Raw genomic sequence first — 23,669 nt, 5'->3', positions numbered from 1 at the left:
TGCAATATACTTAAAAAGGCTTGAAAAGTGGGTTAATCAATCAACACAGGTATTGACAAAATTATTTGGCAACCAAGCTCTGTAAAACTGGCTTCTGGGCAGTTAAAATTACAGTCCCTCAATGGTCTCCCATCCACTGGCTGCCCTGCCAAATCCTGCTTCGCCCCACATGCAGTGAATTGCCAGCGTTTGACTCTCAACCGTGCTAAAAACCTCTTCGGCTCGCTAAGCGATATAAATAAATGATGCTTCACTGAGCGCTGTATTTACATGGTGTCCGTTTCCTGTAGAGAGCCCCCTCCTTCGCCTAAGAATAAACGGCGCCCAGCAGTCTTGAATTCGTGGTCCCCGTAACACTGAGGACACTCAGCCGAGTGTCTCACGCCACCAAACTGCACCCCAGCAGCACGTGGGCTCCTAAAGGCTCCGGCTGCCGATTCACTCACCGGTAATCGCCGAAGACGCTCCCGCCCCTGATAAATACCTCGTTGTCAGGCAAACCGCTGCTCTCCAAGCAGCTTGACCTCACGCCTCCGCCGATTGTTTCCTGCCGATCCCCGCAATGGCTCCGGCTGCCAATCCCCGAGTCTCCCGACGTTTTGGCTTCCAAGCCACGAGGCCCGTGTTCTGAAATATAAAAAATATAAAATTAGGAGCCCCAAGCGTGGGGCGACGAGGTCTGCGGGGAGCGAGTCAGGGGCAAAGAGAGCGCTCCGCTCGCTCCCCGGCCCTCTTAAACTGCTGTCCCGCCGGGGGGTCGCCGGCCCCGCCTCCCCGCCCCCAGTAGTCCCGCCCCCATGCCCCGGAAGCTATCCAGCTGCTTCCGGGTCAAGGGGGAGGCTTCAACCTATCGGTGGTGGGGCGCGCCGCACGCGTCATCGCCAGGCGACACGCCCCACCATCAACAGGCCGGGGGATGGGGGGCGCCGCACCGCCATGTGGGCGGGAGGGCCGAGCGGCCCCCCCTTTTCATTCTATCACTGGACGGCCCCACCCAGCACTCTCCATGAACAGCCTGGACGGACAACTATCACTGGAGGCGGGCCGGGGCGGCATATCCGAATTGCCGAGCCTGCGGTGGCTCAAGGCCTGAGCCTGCCTTGCACACACTGAGTGTGAATGGCCTGCAATTAATGGAGCGCCACCTTCCTCCGGCCCAAGTAAGTAAAGCCACCCGAGTGTGTATGCTCATTACCGTGTGAAAACAGTATGTGCTGAATACGTGCCTAAACCCATTCTTCACAAGCAAGCCGAAATAAGTGAAAATGTTGATTTAAAACATTACACGACTATCGTTGCGAGTATTAACAAATGCCATAAGTCTGCCTTTGTTTAGATGTGTTTTTTCAATGATTGGCGAGTTTTGTGCAGGTTAGTGTCTTTGAGGGACGTGCGAGAGTTTTTCTGTACATTGGTCATCGAATGTCACGTCCGGTTCATGCTCCCTCGCTGTATTTCTACAAGTAACTCCTGTTGTGCACAGATCCTGGACGGTTTTTCTCAGGCAGGAAAATGTAACCTATCATTTGGTTAAAACCCTATTCTGGCTGTAAAATTCTATCATGACATACGAAAAACTTGCCAACTGTGGTCTAAATTGCAAAGATGGGTGAAAGTAAAGGCTTGTGCCAGTAACTTTTTTTACAATAATAAATGTGCAAGTCCTAATACATCACAGCTTTTGCGCCATCAGGACTGAGCATAATCTTTACAACAGAGCTGGCTCGTTGCCTTCTTCAAAAGACAAGTGTTCTGAAAGTCAGGTAAGTAAGACTTTGCTATCAGCCTAGCTGTGGCCTAAATGAGTGCCTCCCACGCTCCACTTTCTAATGCAGCTCCACCTGCAGCTCATGTGGTCGGCGGCAATCGAGTGACTCTGCGAGCCACTCACCTGACTATAATAAATTATGAACGCCTTCCAGGCTGCTTTATCTATTTTCTGGAATTTTGGCTGCAGTCTGATGAATTAGTTGTTTAACAATTATTTCTTGTGCTTTATAGCAGTTAACTTAAACTCTCTCTTTGCTCACATGATTATCATTTCTGATATTTATGTTTCCCTCTTCTTCATTGCTTTATTTTGCACGTGAGCAAGTGTCACTCATAGTCGCTGAAATGTCACACATAATTTCAGTAAAATTATGAAAATGTCACACAAACCAATCTGAAACCTTGGCAGCTATGGACATGACTTCATTGCAGCAACTCGAAGGGAGAAGTGAGACTGCTGTTCTAGTCTCCCTAAACAGGACAACTGCAAGAATGTGGGAGTCACCTGGGATAGCTCTGCACAGACTCGGTCATGTGACTGTGCACTCATCAGACGCTGCCATCGGTTCGAGTTTCGATGCTGGTGTGGGCAGTGCCGGAGCAGCCAGGGCAGGACTGATGCTCAAGGAGGCTCCTTGCACCACTCTTTTGCAGAAATGCTGGCAGGGGGTGCTAAGTGTTACCAAACGAATGGGAAGCCGCTGAATATCCAGTCTGTGATGGTAATTAAACTGAAAATGGATCCAAGCATGCCTACTGCCTTTCTGCAGGGTGTCAGAGTCCACTCCTCCATTGAAGCGAAGACTTAACCAGAGCCTGTGGCTAGTGAACAGAGACGAACTCTTCCTTCTGCAGAGACCTGAACCCGGAATCATCTGATCCTGCTCAGCTTCCTCACTCCTCGGCTGCTGCAGGAGGCACGAGCATGGACCGTCACCTGGACCCACAGACTGAGCTGTGAGACCCGTGCCCTCTTCTATCTCCTCACCCCGATGCGTAACCGGGGACACTTGCAGGCCCGCTGATGGCCGCAGATTTCGCCATGAAGCAGATGGCTCGCAGGGTGGCTTTGTTTATTTTTTGGGATACTCTGGATCGCAGCTCTGATTTACGGGTGGGCACCAGTAAACTCGGATATGCCGAGGTAGCGGAGTTTCTGCCAAACTCGGAGCGTGGAGTGAGCAAAACTCTGAAACCTCTGTTGGCAGAGCAGAGTTCACCGCCCAACCCTACTTTTGAGTTTGCCCCTGTTGAGCGCAACCAGATAACCCATGTAAATGCTTATTTCTTCAAAGCACTATTTTACATTTATTTTTTGAAAATGTATATCTCGACTTCTACTTGTTGAAGTTTTGTCATTTTGAACGTGTATTATTTATGAAACTAAGCTATATTTTTCTAACCTAATGCAGAATCTTTTTGTGATGTTTTCACTGCGTTGCTGTTTGAAGCGATGCACAAATACTTTACACATTAAGTTAAGGTAAGCCTCATTGCTCATTGCCAAGCTACCAGAGGGTGAGCACAGGATAATTTAGGGTGAGTTGTGACTTAGCCTGACTTGGATAGTGGTTCGTGCTTGGACAGGGTGCATACCTCTGCCAACCAGAAACCCAATTTCTAACAATGGAGATATGCAAAAAAATGCTTTGGATTTTCCAATGTTCATATTATATTATGTTGAGGTTCCTCACATTACGATAATAATTTTAATTGTTCTAATGCAGAAGGGTTGTGTGCTGATTGTTTGTATTAAATTACCCATTATTACAAAACACCAACAGCTGTGTTTTTCCATTACCTACAGAGGTAGAATGAGGGTTCCCACATTTTCAAATAACCCCTGTTTATGAAAGCCTCTCTGCCAGGGTTTTCTGTATCATTATTCTCTGGATGTAGAGGAACCTAACTTGTCACAGAGAGGAGTGAGAGAACCCTCTCTGAATGGGGTGCTATGAGCTAAGCAATAAGGAAATCTTCCCAGATTAGGCCTTAGATTTGGAGGGGTTCACGACAGGCTCCTGCTTTGTTTATCCGTACTGTTAGAAATTGGATTTTTGGTTGGCTGAGGCTTGCGCCAAAGCCAGGCAGAAATAACCACTATAGTCAGTGCAAGGGGGAAATACACCATAGATAACCCCTACTCACCCCCTTGGTGGCTTGCACGCGCAGACAGGCTTATCCCTAAGGCAATGTGTAAAGTATTTGTACCAACACTCACAGTAATATAGTGAAACACCACAAAAGGACACTACACAAGCTATTTATAAAAATATAAATCACATTATATAGATCAGGCAAAGTCAAAACGACATAAATCCAACATACAACAAAAATAGTCTTTCCTCCAACAATGGTTCTCTACAAAAATGGTTTACTGTCGAAAAAAGTTAACTTTTGGTAATGTTCTCTTATGGCAAAAAGAAATGTTCTTGTAAGGATGAAAATACCACTGGAGGCTCAGTATGGCTGTGCACCCTTGTTGCTGGTTTGAGAAAATTACTCCTAAAATGGTGCCTGTGGCATCCTGGTTCTGTGTATCTGTGCTTCATGACATAGCTGCGCTGATGTCATGAGGCACTAGAATCTCCTGCACATCTCCTGGAATGTTATGCTTTGTTCAACAGGCAGTTACAACCATACTTTGATGCTGGCTGGATGTTCACCTGTGGATGAGATCTTTATTCTAAATAAACCAGAACTTATCACCTTTTACTTGTGGATCCATATTTTACATTTGGCGACGCAGGATGGGATTTACCTGAAGAAAAGATCTCAACACCTACCTCTAAAAAAAAAAATAAAAAAAAAAAAATAAGGAAACTTCACTTGGACAAAACCATGGACTTTACTTGGAATATTTTTCATGAGGTACTGCAGTGACATTCAACTTAAGAACATTACTCATATTTTGGTGGTATTCTAAAAAGAAAAGACTTCAATTTCATCTTTCTCAAGGTAAGAGAAAATAAGGAAAAACAGAGTCTTTTGGCTCCTTTTAGCGGTGTGACCCTTTTTAGCCGGGTAACCATTGTTTTTACACCTTTACCGGCTGACCATTGTTTTTGCACCTTTAAGATCGTCAAACTTTACATTTTTCGGGCTCGTTCAAAACGACGCCCTCAATCTGCATCTTTTAAAAAGCTCCTACCTGCTCAACGTTCTCGCGAGCTGCCTTCTCAAAGAAGAACGCCATTACCAAGCAGAACTTCGAAGCCTCGCTAAACAAACAAACCGGCTACTTCGACTACCTCTGTTTGCAAAGCTTGCTGGGAAGGACGTAAGCGTGTCGCAAGGCACTCTGGGAGTCGTGCTTACGTAAGCGCCATCTTGGATTGGTCACTCTTACCGCTTTTCTCTTCAGGGCAAAGACTAAACGCTTGTTTTTGCGTTTTTCACGCTGATCACCGCTAACAATTTTATTGAACAGAAATCTTCAAGGATTATCACATAATAAACTGACATACAAGGTACTATTTTAACCCTTATTTTACTCGTCAGGAATTCAAACAATTATTCGCCACTGAGCTGTTTTTTGTGTGTCCTGCTACTGTGACACACACACTTTTCCTCCATTCTTGCTGGAAGTTCCCTTGTGTGCACCTACTGTGACACACACACATTCCTTTGTGTGCACCTACTGTGACACACTCACATATTTGACTCTCATTATTGTTATTTTTATTACTAATTCACTTGTGTTTTATTTCTCGTGTTCTCCTGTTTTTTGACAACATGCAAAATGTAACTGCCCCCCCTTTCTTCTTGTCCTCACCTGGAGATCCACCCATCAGGTGGAAAAAATGGCGTAAAGTGTTTGAAAGGTATGCAAGGGTATGTGGATGTAACTTGAGTGCTGAAAGAAAGACAGCTTTACTTTTACACTGTTTGGGAGCAGAAGGACAAGAGGTATTCGATCATTTGCCTGACCTTGATGATAGTAGTTTAAATGAGTATGAAATATGTATTGCAAAACTGGATGAACATTATCTTCCTAGAGTCAGTACAATTTTAGAAAGATATCATTTTGGTCGGAGAACACAAATGGAAGAAGAGACAATTGAGAACTATATTACTGCTTTAAGAAAGCTTGCTTCCTCATGTAAGTTTGGTGCAAGTCTTGATGAACATATAAGAGATCAGTTCATGCTTGGATGTTATATTGAAAAGGTAAGGGAAGAATTGTGGCAAAAAGACGAACCTTCTTTAGAGGAAGTTCTTACTATTGCAAAGAGGATAGAACATTCTATCAAGTGTGTGGAAGTCATAAAAAAAAATGGTGAGAACAAAACTTCTAAAGAAACAGTGAATATTGTAAAATCTACTCCTAGAGTAGGGGAAAATCACCAGAAAGAGTCTGGAAATGAAAATGTTCCAAGCAAATTACCCTATAAAAAGAAGGAGAACAGTTTTGATTTCTCCCAAGTAAAATGTTACAGGTGTGGTAAAATGGGGCATTTTACTACGGATAGACAATGTCCAGGTTGGAAGGTCTATTGTGCTAAGTGCAAAAGAAAAGGACACTTTACTTCATGTTGTAAAGGGGGAAACTACAAAGGTAGAGTGAATGAGATATTTTATGATTTTGGAAATGAAAGTTATTTAGATGAGCACCTAGATTGTGGTCAAATCTGTATACAGACTGTAAGTGCTGAAGAAGCAAAGAATTCTCCTTGTGACGAAATTCTGGTAGAAGGTTTTCCCACAAAAGTTTTGTTTGATTCTGGAGCAAAAATCACTATTGTAGCGAAAGAATTTTTCTTGAGTAAGTTGGGACAAAAACTTGAGCTGTCTCGCCCTGATATAAGGCCTTTTGGTTATGCTGGGCAACCCATTAAACTACTTGGGGTTTTTGAAGGAGTCATTAATTATAAGAATAGGTTGACCAAAGCAAAAATTTATGTTTCTCAAAAAGGAGATAGCATAATAAGTTGGTTCGCTCTCAAGGATTTAGGCGTTATGCTTGATCCAAACTCGACACCTCCTATTGTTCTGAAAGAGCCTTTTCCCTGCACGTCTCAAACTGTTTCACTGGTTTCTCATGATTTCACTAGTGAACTGAAAATGAAATTTCCTAAAGTTTTTTCGGAAGACTTAGGGTGTCTTAATGATTATTGTCATCGTATCATTTTGAAAAAGGACGCTGTACCTGTTTGCTGCAAGGTACGAAATGTACCTGTAGCAGTCAGAGAACAAGTTAAAGATGAACTAGACAAGCTTGTCAAGGGAGGCATTATAGAAACTGTAGAGGGAACGGAATGGGTTGCCCCGATTGTCGCAGCCAAGAAATCGGACAACTCTCTCCGTCTCTGTGTTGATTTAAGAGAGCTCAACAAGTGTGTAGTTACAGATCATTATCCTTTACCCAAGATTGCAGACATGCTTATGCTACTTAAGGGTGCTAAAATTTTCAGCACCATTGATCTAAGGTCCGCATACCATCAGATTAGATTGGAAGAAGATTCAAAGGATTTAACCTCTTTTGTGACGCCTTATGGCACTTTTAGGTTCATCAGACTACCATTTGGCTTAGTGTCAGCCGCATCGTTTTTTCAGAGGGCATTAGAAAAAGTCTTAAAAGGTTTACAAGGTGTCAGAGTCTATCAAGACGATATTCTAGTGTTTGGCATAGATAATTCACAACATGATTTTAGGCTTTTTTGTGTCTTAGAAAGACTGTGTGATGCAGGTTTAACTGTCAAGATTGAGAAATGCAAGTTTAGGAAAACTTCCATTGACTATCTAGGTCACACAATCACTGAAGGAGGAATTTTACCCGAAGAGAATTTGATCTCCACCATCTCTAAGATGTCTCCCCCGCAGAACAAGGAGGAATTGATGAGTTTTTTGGAGCTTGCTGAATATTATAGCAAGTTTGTGAAGGATTTTGCCTCTTTGTGTTCCAACATGAGGTATTTGTTGAAGAAAGGAGTGGAATTCGTTTGGGAAGAAAAATGTCAGCAAGAATTTGAGGTCATCAAGGAGAGGCTAGCCTCTGCCCCGAAATTAAGCAGTTTTGATCCTTCTGAAAAATCCATTTTGATTACTGATGCAAGTTTGAAAGGTTTGGGTGCGGTACTTGTACAGAAAAGTGAAGGGACTGAGAGGGTCATCCTCTTTTTGTCAAGGAGTTTAAAAGGAGCTGAAACTCGATACTCTGTGATTGAGCGTGAAGCTCTCGCTGTTTATTGGTCAGTCAAGAAGCTTAAAAACTTATTATGGGGAACCACCTTTGAGGTTAGGACAGATCACAAACCGCTTTGTGAAATTTTGAAGAAAAAGGGTATTGATGCAGTGTCAGGTAGGATCACGAAATGGGTTGTTGGTTTGCAAGATTATGATTTTGATGTGAAATACCTACCTGGAGTGGAAAACAAGGTGGCGGATGCTTTATCTCGCCTTGTTCCTGTTTCCGAGGCTAGTAATAAGGAGGATTTTGATGAAGATGATGAAATGGTTTGTGTTGTTGAGGAAGCTGTCATTGATAAAGAGAGGTGGTTGAGGATGGTTCAAGAAGATTTGATTCTTGTGGAAGTACTTAAACTCTTAATGACAGGATGGAAGGTTAAACCAAAGTCTAATGAAGGGGTTGAGAAATTTTGGCATGTCAAAGATCAGCTCTCAGAACAAGATGGCTTACTTTTTAGGGGCACTAGATTAGTTCCACCCCTAGCTCTTCGGGATGAGCTTATGTCTTTAGCACATATTGGACATTTAGGTGTCTCAAAAACCAAGGAGATTTTGAGGAGGTCATATTGGTGGCCAAATATGGATTTGGAAGTAGAGCGTAAGGTTAGGGATTGCATTGACTGTGCTCTTAGTGAGAGAGTGGCGAAACCTAAGGTCCAGCCTATGGTGATTAGGGACAGACCGAATGCACCCTGGAAAGAAGTTGGTTTAGATATTTTGGGGCCCATTGTCTCAGGTGGTTGTGAGTGGTATGTTCTTGTTCTGGTTGATTTCTTTTCCAGATGGCCAGAAATCGCCATTACTCGTGGCATTGAAACTAAAAATGTGGTGGCCTTCTTGGCCAAACTTTTTGCAAGGGAAGGCATTCCTAACACCATTCTCACTGATAATGGTCCTCAGTTAGTATCTAAAGACATGGAACAATTTCTCTTAGAACAAGGTATCAAACACAAAAAATCATCCCTTTACCACCCAGAAACCAACGGTACTGTTGAGAGATTCAACCGTGTTCTTAAAGAAACCATCAGAATGGCTAAGTCTGCTGGCACAGATTGGAGGGCAGATGTTTTTAAGAAAGTTAAGGTTTACAGGATATCTCCCCATGCTGTTACTGGGAAGACCCCCTTTGAACTTTTTAGATCACGTACTCCTAATACACTTGTGGTACCCGCATGGGTTAATTATTTGCAACCATGTCCTCGTGATGTCAGTGATGATTGGATGGTGCGTGAATCTTCTAGGATTGAGAATAGAAAAAGAATTTTTGATGCAAGGAATTCTGTGAAGGTCACTCATGTCAAAGTGGGCGATTGGGTACTTATTAAAAACCCCTGTAAAAACAATAAGGCCCTTTCTGCTACCTTTAAGAAGCCTATCCGTGTTATCAAAGTTTTTAAGAACGCCGTCAAAACTGCAGACCATCGAGTTTGGAATTTGAACAGGGTGGTGGTGGTTAGAAATGATATTGTAGAAGCTTCTTGTAGTCGTCATTCTCAAACTTCTATAGATAAACCTTCCTCACTTCCTCGCAAGTCTGCAAGGGTTTCTCATTCTCCTGAGTATTTAAAGGACTACGTGACTGTATAATTTATGCTTTAATTTTAACTCATTCTTTTTTGTAGTTTTGTTCTTGTTGTCAGAAGGGAGATGTGTGGCATCCTGGTTCTGTGTATCTGTGCTTCATGACATAGCTGCGCTGATGTCATGAGGCACTAGAATCTCCTGCACATCTCCTGGAATGTTATGCTTTGTTCAACAGGCAGTTACAACCATACTTTTATGCTGGCTGGATGTTCACCTGTGGATGAGATCTTTATTCTGAATAAACCAGAACTTATCACCTTTTACTTGTGGATCCATATTTTACAGTGCCCTTATTCAATGAATGTCCCCGCTTCACTCTTAGCACCGTATGTGCTACTGGGGCTTGCCTAAATTCCTCTCAAAAGCTCCCCCATTATAAATACGAAGGAATTGCGCCAAAACTCGCCCTCCTGATAGCACATAAGGTGCTACCTCTGTTTGTTCACTTTCCCCTTTTTTTTAAAATCACCCTGTACAACAGCGCGGGACACGACTTTTAAATATTTCCCTCGCTTTCTTTCAAATTGCCAAAAGGACGCTGTCCATAATATTGCCCCCACGACCTGGACTGCAAATCAAGGAGGGGGGCGCAAGGTTTCAGGCGGGCCGCCCGTAGTGCTTACAACACGGGCTCGGGCTCACTGCGCCTGCTCTGGGCACAGATCAGGGCCCTTTTACCTCTGGGATGCGAAGGGAAGACTTTGTCGTTGGCAGGGCAGCTCTCTCTCTTCTTATTGGTGCTCCCTGGCTTCCGGTCCAGCTCCGTCCTCGATACTGCACTTGAGGAAGCCCACGTTGCTGTGATACGCCTAGGCTGTCCTTCTTCTTGACGCAGCTTGGCGGAAGTGAGCCTCCCGGTTGCTAGGCAACCTCCTAGCGTGGCTCAACTTCCAACGCGACTTCCTTTGCGATACGGGCCGCGCGGTGAAACTGACACAGAGCCTCTAGGCCTCTCACGAAGTGCACTCAGTGCACCCTGACTCGGGCCAGCAGCTGTGAAATCGCCACAAGCCTCCTGAGCAGCTCCCAAAGCACGCACTTCTCCTGGGCCGGCGGCGATGAAATAACCATGTAGCACTCTGGAACAAAGTAGACTCCCCACAGTGTTTCAGCTGCACGCCGGGTTGCACACCATATTGAAGGCACGGTCCAGGGGCAGATTACTCAAGGTGAAGCAGACTTCACGACAGACCCCAGCTGTGGACTGATAGCGCACCAAGTCAACTACACTCAGGCAGAGTTCACGGAGCCACAGGCAGAGCGCAGCAACACACGCTCAGCACCAGGCCTCCCACAGAGCCCCGCTGTGTGCCGATAGCACACCGAGTTGATCACAGGTAGGGTTCACAAGGCCACAGGTAGTGCACAGCCAATATGCACTCAGCACAAACACGCGGATTCCTTCTGCAAACTTTTGTGCCCCTGTGTTTGAGAACAGGAGGCCAGCTCTTTCCTAGCCCTTGGAGATAGGTGGTCTTCAGAGGGGGCAAAGCACACAGCACAGCCCCTCTTCAAGAAAAGGGGACACAGCACACAGCAGACAGTCCTTTGGTCCTTGTCCTCAGAAATTACAGCAACTGCAGGTCAGCTCCCGGACACTCAGCAACGGCAGCACTGTTCCTCAGTCTTCCTGGCTGTTCTTCTTTGGCAGGGATTCCTTCTCGATCACGAAGTTTCCTAATTTTACTGGGGTCCCAGTTCTACTTTTATACCCCAAAAGTCTTTGTTCTTCTTGTGTGAGGGGTCCTGGACACAGTCTAAACCAGTTCTGGGTGAACTCTGCCAGTGCACCTCTTCTTCTTTTGGGAGTGTGGGATAGGGCCATCAGACGCACCGCAGGAGGTGGAGCCAGCATTGTGGCAGGCAGGCACAGCCCTATTGAGACCCAGGTGCTACTCCTCCCCACCACTCTACATGTAAATGGGGCTATTCAGCCTAGTGCTGACTCATCCAGCCACCCCAAGCCCCTGTTACTCACAAACCAGACAGTCAATACACAAACAGGAAAATTGCCACTTTCTAAAAGTGCTATTTTCAAACACGGAATTTAAAAACCATCTTTCCTAAAAGAGGCGTTATCAAATTCTGAGTTCAGGGCTACTAGACTTCAGCTTCCCAACTTGCTCCTATGGGGAGCTATGCAGGTACACATGGGACACTGCATTCCCCATTCTATCCTATGGGCAAGATGGCTGTTCAATAGTGTCACCCACACTAGTACATGTCCTACCTTTCACATACACTGCACCCTGCCCAGGGGGGTACCATAGGGCTGTCCAATTTGTAATAAAAGGGAAGGGTCAGGTCTGGTCAGTGTGTACACTGGCCAGGACAACATGGCAGTTCACAGGCTGCGCACAGGCGCTGCGGTGGCAGGCCTGAGACACCATTTTAGGGCTACTCATGTGGGTGGCACAATCAGTGCTGCAGGCCCACTAGTAGCATTTGAATTACCAGCCCTGGCACACTCAGTGCCCTTTACTAGGGACTTTACAGGTAAAACAAATATGCCCATCGTGGATAACCAATCACAGTAATAATTTACAGGGAGAGCATATGCACTTTTGCACTGATCAGCAGTGGTAAGTGCTCAGAGTCCTATTGCCACAACCACGTGTCAGAAAAAACAAGGGAGGAAGAAGCAAAAAGTTTGGGGATAACCCTGAAAAAAGGGCCATTTCCAACACGTACTACCTTGTATCTATCAGTATTTGTTTTTCTTTTTTCTTGGCTTCCTTTTTTGGGTTTGACATTGCCCTTCTGTCTTGTAGACTTTTCTTAGTTTTCCCTATGTAGTTTGTCTGGCTGATGCCCCTTGAAGAGTTATCTGCTCTTTAGAATCCTAAGGGGTCAGTGCTGGTATCTTGGTCTACATTTAGTCTCATGAGTGTTGCTTCCATTCTGGATCAGTGTAAGATACTCACCACAGTAATGGGAAACGTTCCCTGTGTAAGATCTTATTTCTTAGTTTCCTTTTATTTGGTCACTGTCTTTTCAGCAATTATATTATTCACTCTACTTAAGGCCTGAGAATCATTCAGAGTATCAGTCTGCTAGCACATGCCAGTTCAGATCACATATACTCAATGACACAGTACCACAGCTAGCACTCCTGTGTTTTCTCTTTCTCTTCCCAACTTTCCTCTTCTTTCTCTTAGGGTGTATGGAGTTGTCTATTTCTCTAAAGAGACTCTGAGACAGTAGAGATTCTCAGTCTATCTGTGTCTTTGTATGACTCTGGGCAGATAACCCTGTGGAATATACTAATGGCATATTCATAGAAATATTCAAGATATGTTGTCCATTCCTGTTAAATTTGACCAGAGCCCATTGAAGGGGATGGATGCAGGATGATGGAGAAGTTAGTCCCAGAGACATTCTGGTAAAGATGAAATCATCTTAGCTTAAAGATGGGGTCACAAACGAAACTGGGATTCAAGCATTCCAATACTATAGGTAGGAAACAACCAGGTATTTCAAGACCTATCTCAAACAAATCCGACGATGAGGTGAGAAATGAAGTACATAATAAACAAGCTAAAATTGTCAGATTGCGTACATGTGGGTGGTCCCCTTCAGACTGAAGTTTCAGCTTTAGGAATAGGAATGGTGAAAGAACATAGAGAAATTCTGGGTCTGCCAAAGTTGCATCAACAGTCATACCCAAAACACAAGCAAGCACTGGGGAAATGGAAATGTAGAAGACTCACTGATAGCATCAGAAGTCAAGATATATCACCTAAACACTTATCCTCTGGAGTGGTGTCAGTTACAAGATTTGTGTTTCTCAGGATGATGTTAGAAATAAAGGTACGCTGTAACTGATTTGAGGTGCCACAGCAGCAACTGATTCTGTTTTGGTGAAGGTGTAATAATTGAAGATTCTGTGGTGGTGCTAGGGGAGGACAGCGTGGCTGGCTGAGAGCACAAGTTTTGCTTTGGGTAACCAAGGAGGATTCATACCAGAAAACATGGGCCTCCACGCCACTACTTGGAAGCAACTGCTTTCTCACTGTCACATGTACCCATCTTTGTGTTTTGCTCTGTATAAACATGTAGAATAATTATGTTGTTGAGAGAAAAAAAAAATAATAATCATAATAAATAAATAAAAATCATCTTTGGTCTACATGTACTTACTTCCATTGTGCATCTATGTACCTTCCATGTACTTGGATCTGTGTGTCTGTTACTTTTCTCCTGAAAAAGCATATCCAATGCACTACCCTATTGCTCATCCTGTGCCTCTATCAATATCTTTAATCTACATATACTTACCTCCTTTATGTATCTATATACTTTCAATGTACTTATGGATCTATATATTTATCACTTTCTTCTAATTTAGCATTTCCAATGCACTACCCTATTTCTCAGCCTATACTTCCCTCAATATATCTTCTAGTCCAACCTTCTGATTTATCTCAAACTTCTTTCTACTACTCTTTCCAATGCACTATCGTATCTCTCATCCTATACATTTATCAATATATCCTCTACATCCACTCTCTCATTTATCCCAAACACCATACCACTACTATGATCCCCAAAATAACCCATTCTAGACGCTCTCCTACTCTACCCCTCCTTGGATCATCTGACACCTCTTTTACTATACTGATCCCCTAAAACAAACCTTTCTAAACTCTTCCCTCTGACTACTCCCCTCCAAAACTCCTTTTTACTCATCAAAAAAGCCTCCTCCTACTGCTAAGACCTAAAATGAAATAAAATAGCAAAATAATCCTTCACTCTTTTATCCCTCCACTATCCTTTTCAATCAAAATTAACGGACAAACATATACACTTCTCAAATTCCATATTCAACTATACTAATTCACCACTAATCATTTATGGGTTCCAGAGTAGGGTGCTACTCGCCAATAAAGCATCTCAACACCCCATCAGGGTTACAAGCGCTATATAAATGCAAACCTTTTCCCTTTTCTACCCCTCCCCAACCCTTCTCAATCCAAATAACTGACTAACATATCCACCACTGAAATTACTTTCATGAGTAGCGTGCTACTTGCGCTTCAAAACCCCATAAGGGGTAGCAAGCGCTATATAAATACAAACCTCGTTCCCTCTTCTATCCCACCACCTACCCTTCTCTACCCAAATAACTGAATAACATATCCACTACTCAAATTGCTTCATATTTAACTATACCAATTTTCAACACTAATCCTTTATGGGTTCCGGAGTGGCATGCTACTCACCAGAAAAGCGCTTCAACACCCATCAGGGGTAGCAAGTGCTATATGAATTCAAACCTTTCTTCGCCTTTTATCCCTCCGCTATCCTTCTTACTCCAAATAACTGACTAATATCCACCACTTAAATTACTTTCATATTTCACTATATTAATTCATCACTAATCCTTTATGGGCTTTCGGAGTAGCGTGCTTCAACCCCCATCAGGGGTAATAAGCGCTATATAAATACAAACCTTTTTTCCTCCTCTATCCTTCCGCTATCATTCAAAATACAAATAACTGACTAACCTATCCACCACTTAAAATGTACTTGCATGTTTCACTATTCTAATTCAACACTAATCCTCTATGGGTCTCGGAGTAGCGTGCTACTAGCCGAAAAAGCTATTCGACGCCTCGCCAGGGGTAGTAAGCGCTATATAAATGCAATTACAATACAATACAATACACAAACCTGCATTACAAAGCATTTGCACATTGATTGCATGCTTCATATTTCGTTTGCAGTTGAATTGTTCTTGTGTACGTGGTGCCATCAGGTCTACAATTGTGCAGGCAGTTAATAAAAACACATTGGGAATGCCCTCTTTGACATTGAATTTTACTTTGGTGTCATTGACTGTGTGTCATAGGGAATTTTAGGTGATGCCCACTCACACTCAGCAAACATCCATCGCCTGATTCAGTATTTTACTCAAGGTTGCCGATGGCATACCATGCACCAACACTACTATCCACTGTGTGTTTCCTACTGTGAGAAATTCAAATGCTGCCAGCATTTTCATTAGGCGGGGAGGCAATTTGGCTACCTACATTGGGCTTCAGAGTTTCCCCTATTTATGTCAGAATATTCTGTATGATGATCTTATGCAAACTGTGTGTCATCAGCATCACTGGAGCACCACTGAAGGGTATCCCGCCTTATTTTGCCAATTCTGGCTCTTAGTTTGCATCACTGCACCCTTTGCGGTTGTGGCTGGAAGGATTAATTGTGGCTCTCCTTTTCGTGGCTAAATATAATAGTAGAGGTATCTGGCACAAAATGATCTGGTGACCAAGTGGGGGTGTATCCTTGGTGGTGTGATGCAGATCAACCCATGATTGACTCCACTGTGCACGTCAGGTTGCTCTTTGTACAGATGTGCATGATATGATGTAAACAAAAAAATCGACCATCGCAAGCATGGTTTTCTGATTTATTGTCGAGATGTTTAAGGCTGTTTTGTGTTGTGTTGTCCACGAATCCCTCATTTTCTGCGCTTTTGAGATCACGTACCTCCTGCTTACTTCTGAGGATATTATTTTCCACTGGTTGTCAGTGGGTGTTCTTACATGTAATCGTGTTTTATTTTCTGAATGAGATATTTAACACTTACATGTGATATTTATCACATATGAACAATAGGCAATCTGCATTAGAACATGCAATAACTAGTGCTTGCAGTTTTCAACTCGCAATCAGATGGAGTGAAACATATGTGCTGTTTAGAGGGGACATACAGTAAATAACACTACAATAACTTGTAATCAAAACTAAAGAATGGTATCCATAATAATTACAGTGGCTTTAAATGCATATGGGCTTGACATGCTAGTTTGGAATTTAATATGGTTGACCAAGAGTAATCCACTTGGAAATTTGTATATGAGAGATGTTGTTAGACTGATTGGAATATGGACTACGCCCTCCACCGATTCACCCTTACATCGTTCTGTCTCCAGTCAAAATATTCTTCACAACCCTCAATTTACACCAGCTCTGTGGTGAGTGACATTTGAAAGATGGTAGGCTGATGTATTCAGGGAACTGTTGGATATGTTTTCTGGTGGGAAGAACACGTCTTTGAAACCTGCAAGAAAGTTTTTAACCTCATTGTGGGTACCAAGTGTGCTACTCACAACGTAGGCACTTGGTCATGGCTTTCAGAAGTCGGTGAGTAGGCTCTATAGCTCACACTGAAATGAAAAAACTCTATGTTCTATGAGTCTCCGAAGGACCTCATAACAATTGTATATAGGATACTGGGTACATCCCATGCTGTTGAGAGGTGGCCCTATATGACTGGATTGAAGAGGGCTTTAGGTAAAGTAATGACTTGTAAAAAATGGCAAGAGCATGGGCTTCCTAAAGGACTTGAAATATGTGCAGCATTTGAAAATGATGACCAATTTGTGCCTGGTCCCAAGGCATTTGAAGGCCAAGTACCCAAATATGAGTGGGCATGTTGAAAGGGATGTGCTTTGGAGTGGTCCACACTTCACAAATACTGGTCATGTCTTAGAACAAAGTACTTTTCAAAAGACATATTGGGCCACTGACATGGTCTTGATAAATTATCCCTTAAGAACCTTTTTCTAACTCTTAGAGTGGGGGATTTAACATTGGAGCATATGATGACATGTTGTTGGCATCTAAATTAGACATAGTATATCTCTGGGATGAAACATGTCCTCTGTTGATAGGAGGCTGGAGATGGAGAGCCTGATTCACAAACTTAAACTTACATTTGTGAGTAAGTTTACAATTGTTTGCTATTCACAAAGAGATTTACGAGTGGTATATTTACGAGTGCCGAGTCTCCGCATGTAAAAAGACCTATCTTTTTATGTGCGGATACTCCGCGCTTGTAAAGATAGTACTATACATGCAGACCTCTTCATCACTGAGCCAAGCAGAGGTTGTGAGATCAAGTCAAACTCCTCCAACATGCCTGTCATATAGTCCGTCAATAATACTGTTGCAGGAGTGCTAAAAATTATGTGGGCCTGATTCACAAAGTTAAATTTACAAAAGATCTATTTTTTTATGTGAGGAGACTTGTGAATCAGGACTGACATGTTTGAGGACTTTGACTTGACCTGGCAAACTCTGCTTGACTCAGTGATGAAGGGGTCTGAACAGATAACACTCATTGACCCGAACTAATGCCCACACTCACAGACCATATACACCATATTCAGGGACCAAAAGGCATGTCCGCCACACACATTCGAAACATGACACACATGTACTGCAGAGAAAAACCAAAGGTGATGATGGACGGAGCGTTGACAATACAAACACTCACCCCCAGTCAACTGATCTGGGTTTAATCCATCACCGTTCTTTAGCTCCCTCCGCCACCCCAGTTCAGACATGGCCATATGCAAATCAGTCTGACCCTGTGCCTCATGGGAACAGTCCAGCCCGAACTGCCAAGCCATGTCTTCCCTGGACCGGAATCAAGCTTCCCAGGACTGGTTTCTGGCATTACAGCCATCTTCAGCCGGGCTTGTTTGACTCCAGTGGCAAAGTGAGCAAGGGACTCACGTCTGAGCATACCCTGCCAACTTAGGGCGAACAAAGAAAAACCAAAGGTGATGATGGACGGAGCGTTGACAATACAAACACTCACCCCCAGTCAACTGATCTGGGTTTAATCCATCACCGTTCTTTAGCTCACTCCGCCAACCCAGTTCAGACATGGCCATATGCAAATCAGCCTGACCCTGTGCCTCATGGGAACAGTCCAGCCCGAACTGCCAAGCCATGTATTCCCTGGACCGGAATCAAGCTTCCCAGGACCGGTTTCTGGCATTACAGCTGTCTTCAGCCGGGCTTGCTTGACTCTAGTGGCAAAGTGAGCAAAGGACTCACGTCTGAGGATACCCTGCCAACTTAGGGCGAACAAAGAAAAACCAAAGGTGATGATGGACGGAGCGTTGACAATAAAAACACTCACCCTCAGTCAACTGACCTGGGTTTAATCCATCACCGTTCTTTAGCTCACTCCGCCACCCCAGTTAAGACATGGGCATATGCAAATCAGTCTGACCCTGTGCCTCATGGGAACAGTCCAGCCGAACTGCCAAGCCATGTCTTCTGATCTGATTTGGTTTTTCTTTTTTCGCCCTAAGTTGGCAGGGTATGCTCAGACGTGAGTCCCTTGCTCACTTTGCCACTGGAGTCAAGCAAGCCCGGCTGAAGACGGCTGTAATGCCAGAAACCGGTCCTGGGAAGCTTGATTCCGGTCCAGGGAAGACATGGCTTGGCAGTTCGGGCTGGACTGTTCCCATGAGGCACAGGGTCAGACTGATTTGCATATGGCCATGTCTGAACTGGGGTGGCGGAGTGAGCTAAAGAATGGTGATGGATTAAACCCAGATCAGTTGACTGGGGGTGAGTGTTTGTATTCTCAACGCTCCGCCAATCACCACCTTTAGTTTTTCTTTTTTCGCCCTAAGTTGGCAGGGTATGCTCAGACGTGAGTCCCTTGCTCACTTTGCCATTGGAGTCAAGCAAGCCCGGCTGAAGACGGCTGTAATGCCAGAAACCGGTCCTGGGAAGCTTCATTCCGGTCCAGGGAAGACATGGCTTGGCAGTTCGGGCTGGACTGTTCCCATGAGGCACAGGGTCAGACTGATTTGCATATGGCCATGTCTGAACTGGGGTGGCGGAGTGAGCTAAAGAACGGTGATGGATTAAACCCAGATCAGATGACTGGGGGTGAGTGTTTGTATTCTCAACGCTCCGCCAATCACCACCTTTAGTTTTTCTTTGTTCGCCCTAAGTTGGCAGGGTATGCTCAGACGTGAGTCCCTTGCTCACTTTGCCACTGGAGTCAAGCAAGTCCGGCTGAAGACGGCTGTAATGCCAGAAACCGGTCCCGGGAAGCTTGATTCCGGTCCAGGGAAGACATGACTTGGCAGTTCGGGCTGGACTGTTACCATGAGGCACAGGGTCAGACTGATTTGCATATGGCCATGTCTGAACTGGGGTGGCGGAGTGAGCTAAAGAACGGTGATGGATTAAACCCAGATCAGTTGACTGGGGGTGAGTGTTTGTATGGTCAACGCTCCGCCAATCCCCACCTTTAGTTTTTCTTTGTTCGCCCTAAGTTGGCAGGGTATGCTCAGACGTGAGGCCCTTGCTCACTTTGCCACTGGAGTCAAGAAAGCCCGGCTGAAGATGGCTGTAATGCCAGAAACCGTTCCTGGGAAGCTTGATTCCGGTCCAGGGAAGACATGGCTTGGCAGTTCGGGCTGGACTGTTCCCATGAGGCACAGGGTCAGACTGATTTGCATATGGCCATGTCTGAACTGGGGTGGCGGAGTGAGCTAAAGAACGGTGATGGATTAAACCCAGATCAGCTGACTGGGGGTGAGTGTTTGTATTGTCAACGCTCCGCCAATCACCACCTTTAGTTTTTCTTTGTTCGCCCTAAGTTGGCAGGTTATGCTCAGACGTGAGTCCCTTGCTCACTTTGCCACTGGAGTCAAGCAAGCCCGGCTGAAGACGGCTGTAATGCCAGAAACCGGTCCTGGGAAGCTTGATTCCGGTCCAGGGAAGACATGGCTTGGCAGTTCGGGCTGGACTGTTCCCATGAGGCACAGGGTCAGACTGATTTGCATATTGCCATGTCTGAACTGGGGTGGCGGAGTGAGCTAAAGAACGGTGATGGATTAAACCCAGATCAGTTGACTGGGGGTGAGTGTTTGTATTGTCAACGCTCCGCCAATCACCACCTTTAGTTTTTCTTTGTTCACCCTAAGTTGGCAGGGTATGCTCAGACGTGAGTCCCTTGCTCACTTTGCCACTGGAGTCAAGCAAGCCCGGCTGAAGACGGCTATAATGCCAGAAACCGGTCCTGGGAAGCTTGATTCCGGTCCAGGGAAGACATGGCTTGGCAGTTCGGGCTGGACTGTTCCCATGAGGCACAGGGTCAGACTGATTTGTATATGGCCATGTCTGAACTGGGGTGGCAGAGTGAGCTAAAGAACGGTGATGGATTAAACCCAGATCAGTTGACTGGGGGTGAGTGTTTGTATTGTTAACGCAACGTCCATCATCACCTTTGGTTTTTCTTTGTTCGCCCTAAGTTGGCAGGGTATGCTCAGACGTGAGTCCCTTGCTCACTTTGCCACTGGAGTCAAGCAAGTCCGGCTGAAGACGGCTGTAATGCCAGGAACCGGTCCCGGGAAGCTTGATTCCGGTCCAGGGAAGACATGGCTTGGCAGTTCGGGCTGGACTGTTCCCATGAGGCACAGGGTCAGACTGATTTGCATATGGCCATGTCTGAACTGGGGTGGTGGAGTGAGCTAAAGAACGGTGATGGATTAAACCCAGATCAGTTGACTGGGGGTGAGTGCTTGTATTGTCAACGCTCCGCCAATCACCAACTTTAGTTTTTCTTTGTTCGCCCTAAGTTGGCAGGTTATGCTCAGACGTGAGTCCCTTGCTCACTTTGCCACTGAAGTCAAGCAAGCCCGGCTGAAGACGGCTGTAATGCCAGAAACTGGTCCTGGGAAGCTTGATTCCGGTCCAGGGAAGACATGGCTTGGCAGTTCGGGCTGGACTGTTCCCATGAGGCACAGGGTCAGACTGATTTGCATATGGCCATGTCTGAACTGGGGTGGCGGAGTGAGCTAAAGAACGGTGATGGATTAAACCCAGATCAGTTGACTGGGGGTGCGTGTTTGTATTGTCAACGCTCCGCCAATCACCACCTTTAGTTTTACACATGTACTGCACTCAAAATACTGGTCTCCACTCACTAAACAGATGTGGGTCTCAACATTCCCAATGAGGGATCGGTACCTAGGTATATTTTGAAAGTTATTCTGCTAATAAATGTTCACACAAGCATTCTGTGGTCCTTGCACTGCTGCACGCTGTGGTGATGGTAATGTGGGGTTCGTTGTTTTAGTAAGGCGATCATGTGGCGTGGATCCATATTTGTGTTACAGGTGTCTTCTCTGTTTATATGCGGCTGCTGTGTGAGGTGTTTGATGTGGTCTTTGTGCTTTTCAAAGGCGGTGTGAAAGGATGTCAGATAAGTTTCCTTCGGGGCTGTCGAGGCTGGGATTTGTTAGTTGTGTGGGCAACTGTTTATATTACAGGCAAAATATTTTTATATCACTTTCCAGCCCACCGTGTGAGCCCTGCATTATTGATCAAAAACCCAACACCGTATTTTGTTTGGTTAGTCTTATTTTGGAGAAAATGTCCTATACAGCTCGAAGTATATATTTAATAGATGGATTTTGGTGCTACAAAATGAATCTGCACTCAAAATAATAGCAAAATAAGCGACTGTGCCAGAAGGAAACTGCAAGAGCTTATGAATAGTTTCTTCCAGGGGTCGCTCTTCAGTGTTGCTGGGAGAGTTTCGAGAGTGGGGAGCTGGCGAGTGGTCTCAGGCCCCTCACTAAAACGATTGTGATTTAAAAAAAATGAGTTGCTGAATAATAAAGGTCAAACTAAACAATTCAAAAAGACCTTAGATAGAAAGAGTTTAATTGCTTTATTAACTTATGATGGTCTCTGCAAAGTCTCATCTGGTTAGCATGTTAAAGAGGTTTCAAGCTGTTTCTCAGTTTTTTACAATGTAAAACATATTGCATTATTCCTTTGGAACTATAAAAACGTGCAAACTCATTAGCCTATGACAAATAATGTGTTATGGTTACAACATGTCAATATTGAAAATATTGCCAAGAAAACGCTGCAATCAGAAATGCACTCAGTAGAAACAATTCTCAATAGCAGGGATGCACATAGAACAATGCTACTCAGAGGAACTACTCAAACTAGACCCATATAGTACTTATGCACATGATCCTCTGTGGTGGAGTAAGGCATCCATCTCAGTTATCTGTTGAGCTTTATGACAGAGCGCACCACAACACTTTCAGGAAACAATTAGAGTAGTACTGGAACCACTGAAGGTTTACATACGCTGTTAGGATGTTAAAGTTTTCTATGCATTTAGCATTTATGTTCAGGTAATAGGATCCCTCTGCAAGGTTCTGCCCTGTGTATTTATGGTGTGATGTTGTTCTTTTACTGTAATACCCTACAGTTGCTTTAGTTTTGACAATTCACATGGCCATTTCTGCTCCAGGTGCTGTCTTGGCACACTCAGAGATCAGCTCAAATATCCAGATTTATTAGGCCCTCTGAACCAGATAATACCCCACAATACCTTTAGCAGAGGGAAACGCGAATGCCACAGTAGAAAAGAAAATGCAAAGCATTGAAATAGCTTGGAGAAAGAACTACTGCCGTCCAGCTCCTACAGCTAAGCATCTAACAGTGTTGAAAGATAGAAAAACAGGCGTTTTATTCAATTTTCTTCCTTAATGCTGATAACTCATCTGAGAAGTAATAAAGGTAGTTAGGAGCGTAAATGAACTCTCCAGCCTTAAATACCTCAATTTCACCCTCGGAAGAATTGCATGATCCTTTGACCCTTTGCATGACCCTTTGGCCAAGATTTCCTAATGGTTGCACGGGGTCTTACATAGCACTGTGCTAACGGGCCTACTGGTTGTAACAATCAGCTTTGTCTCTGCCTTCTTGCATCATTCCTTAGAGAGCCCCATCTCCTTTTCTGTATTCACCACGTCTGGGTTACCATTAGACCCTGTACTGCACAGCTTGCTAGCACCGGCCTGGGTGTTATTGCACTGGTACTTGCCTCTTATGCATTCTTTCCATCTGCAGACTGGAAACAAGTTTTGGAAGTATCCCTGCACAAAAAGCCATCTACAGATCCTAAACTGGTCTGTAGTTTTAGATCCATTTTCTTGCCTCCATTTCCCGCCAGAGTCCTTGAGAAGAAAACCAATAGACATGTCTGCTTTACTGAAGCCAATCCTCCCATTAGTTCAATGAATGCAGGTTTCTGCTCTGCCCATCAGACTGTTGCAGCTATTTAATCTGACTCTGAGGACCTCAGACACATCCTTGATGTAAGAGGCAGAGCTGTATTGGTTTTATAGGACCTCAGACTTCCACATGGTAACTCATGCTGGCTAAATACACCCGCTCTCTTCTTTAGACATCAAAGATATGGCTTTGAAATGGATATCCCCATTCTTCTACAAAAGATCTCAGGCAGCCATTTTTTTGCTCCTCATGCAAAC

The 23,669-nt window shown here is 44.4% G+C and overlaps 1 long non-coding RNA gene across 1 annotated transcript in view; it reads left to right on the top strand.

Annotated features, from left to right (window-relative positions):
• Nucleotides 1-846: 846 nt before the first annotated feature.
• LOC144776682 (uncharacterized) overlaps nucleotides 847-23,669 on the top strand; it is a 166,841-nt gene continuing 144,018 nt past the window's right edge. Inside the window, exon 1 of the long non-coding RNA XR_013600592.1 lies at nucleotides 847-1,160. This is a non-coding gene — a long non-coding RNA (uncharacterized LOC144776682). The remainder of the gene's footprint in view (nucleotides 1,161-23,669) is intronic.

Source organism: Lissotriton helveticus, chromosome 1_1 (genome assembly GCF_964261635.1).
Source record: "Lissotriton helveticus chromosome 1_1, aLisHel1.1, whole genome shotgun sequence".
In the NCBI taxonomy this organism is placed as follows: Eukaryota; Metazoa; Chordata; class Amphibia; order Caudata; family Salamandridae; genus Lissotriton; species Lissotriton helveticus.
The sequence above is the reverse complement of the archived record's forward strand: the minus strand, read 5'-3'. Positions and strand labels throughout refer to the sequence as shown.